We start from the raw sequence: 2,489 nt of genomic DNA on the forward strand, positions 1-2,489 counted from the left end.
TAAATCGTATTCAGATGCCGCCGACCGAGTCTTTGCGTGAGAAATGGGACTTGGAAGCGTACGGGATGGAGGGATCTTTTGGATTTGTATTCAGATACGAAATGGGTGATATCTGCTTATTTCAGCTAAAAGAAAGAAGAGACGGAAGCCCTTTCTCGATATTTTCATCGTTATCTACCGTGGATTGGGAAGTTTTTGGTGGACACGCACACACACGCACACACACACACACACGCACACACACGCACACACACGCACACACACACACACACACACGCACACACTTCACACGCACACACACACACACACACACGCAGAGGAAGGGTACAAAAGGGCGGTGTAAGGCTTAGTCATTATTTGGAGCTTTATACGTTAGCGTAAAGACTTTGTTCGATTCGGTCATGATTAGTGAAACGCCTGTGTCGATTTATAAAAATAATAAAACTTACATTGACGCTCCGCAAAAAAGTCCGTTTTTACCACATTATTAGACAATGGTTTAACTCCGTTTAAGCATTTAAACGTTAAAAGCATTGCACGTGTACGACGATGTAATACCTTTTTTTTTTTAACAGCCGATGACGACGAAGTGAAAGACGAAGAACTTTGTTTGATCGATCTTACAAAGTTGGAAGATGATTATCGAGGTGTGTTTAAACCTTCGAATTATTTAATATTGTGTGTATTCATTATTTTGTTTTATAGAGGATTCGCCGGAAGAGACCAACGCGATCCCTTTAACCCAATCGCAGTCTGGTGAGTCAAATAATTCTCATTTTTACAAGAAAAAAAAACATGCGGTATACGATACATATATACATATATTTACTTACAGATTTTCCGTTTACATCTCTTGCTCACTGGTCTCCCTTAACGCTGGAGGGTCCGTCAACGGCCATTCCAGGCAGAGGAGAAGGCTTGATTGCGCCAAAGACTCCAGACATCGAATCCTTGCTCCGTGGGGAAATCATCGAAAACGACGGTGAATGTCCAACAGGCACCCGCTGTAAGTTTTTCTCGTTTTCTGTAAGCTTTTTAAGATTCTCAGGAGCTTTAAAGAGCTCCTCTCATTCCAATGTCTTTCGCTCAAATGAATTTCGCGCCTAAGGGGAATGGGCGGGGACTGATTCCGGAGGTGGGCGGTTGTTTCCGGCTATGCTTGCATGAGTGGAGATGACAGCGCCACATGTGGTTAAAGCCGGTATATATTAATTTTTTTTTTTTTTTTTTTTTTTTTTTCCACAGGCAACAAACGCAGGAGGAAGCGTAGATGCGCCCGCCAGCTCGACAAACATGATAGAAACAGAAGAAGGCTGAAACAGTACTATCGTATACTGGCTCGCACTCTCATGAAGATGGCAGACATGATTTGATACATACTGGTTTGTTATATCTGTTCCATTCGAAATATTTTTTCTTTTTTTTCTTTAGAGAAATATAATGGGTGTAGTTCCATCTGAATTAGATGTAGTTATTGTAGAAGATGAAGACGTTTGTAATCATCATTTAGATCCAAACAACCAGATAGAATGGGAACCAAACGATGATCCGTCTTTGCAAGATGATATTAATGTGTTAAATTCAAACACAAACACACAAGCCTCTACACAGCATCACGAGGTGTTGGGAGGGGCGACACCCTCGGGGGAATGTTTGGATTTTTCGGAGGTGGTGGGGGTCATGCAGAACCAACCGTCAACGGCTGACCAATCAATTTCAAATGAGACCCAGAGGGGTGATGGGGTAAATGTCTTGAGGAGGGAAACATTCAACAATATACAACTATCCAGCGTTTTAACTTTTCCTCAAAACAACGATGTAACAGATTACGCCACATTTTACCGCGGAGTCTTGGGGAGCCTTAAAAAGCTGACACAGATGGTAACTAAGGAAGCTAGACCCGACGATATCATTCAATTGGAGTTATCCGGTGAAAGTGCAAATCAACACACTTCATTTACATTTCGAAACGATGCCGGGGCTGTGATGAATGCTTTTCAAGATGTGTTAGATCTGTTGGTACAATCAAACGTTGAAATATTGAACGATGAAGAAATACAGGTGATGGTCCAGGTGATACATAACCCTCGAGGTGGTGTAAGAAGAAAAATCGAAACCCTTTTGGAACATGAAATCCGCAGAAAAAAAGCTCGTTATCTTTACAATCCATTAAACTCGAATAATCAACTATGTTTTGCCATTAGCCTAGCAAGTCTGTTACATCCTGAATTTACAGATAGCCAGGCTGTGGCGGAGGCCGAAAAAATACAGAGAAAAGCGGGCTTAGACGAACAGACTTCCGTCACTTTCAGTCATATTCGTGAATTTGAAAAAGTGGTACGTCGTAAAATTGTCATACTGTACAGAGAAGAGGGCCAACGACCCCTCTCACGGTTCGAGACGGATTACCCCAAATCAGAAAATCCGTTGTATCTGTATTTATCTCAGAATCATTACAGCGGTATCATTAACATTAAAGGTTTTTTGTC

The 2,489-nt window shown here is 41.7% G+C and overlaps 1 long non-coding RNA gene across 1 annotated transcript; it reads left to right on the forward strand.

Moving 5' to 3' along the window:
* The first annotated feature begins 506 nt into the window (after positions 1-506).
* Positions 507-2,252, forward strand: LOC133536607 (uncharacterized). Its single transcript, XR_009802503.1, has 4 exons — positions 507-647; positions 706-756; positions 836-1,006; positions 1,246-2,252. It is a non-coding gene; the product is annotated as an uncharacterized LOC133536607 (long non-coding RNA).
* The last annotated feature ends 237 nt before the right edge of the window (positions 2,253-2,489 follow it).

The sequence above is a fragment of the Nerophis ophidion genome, linkage group LG17 (genome assembly GCF_033978795.1).
Source record: "Nerophis ophidion isolate RoL-2023_Sa linkage group LG17, RoL_Noph_v1.0, whole genome shotgun sequence".
NCBI lineage: Eukaryota > Metazoa > Chordata > Actinopteri > Syngnathiformes > Syngnathidae > Nerophis > Nerophis ophidion.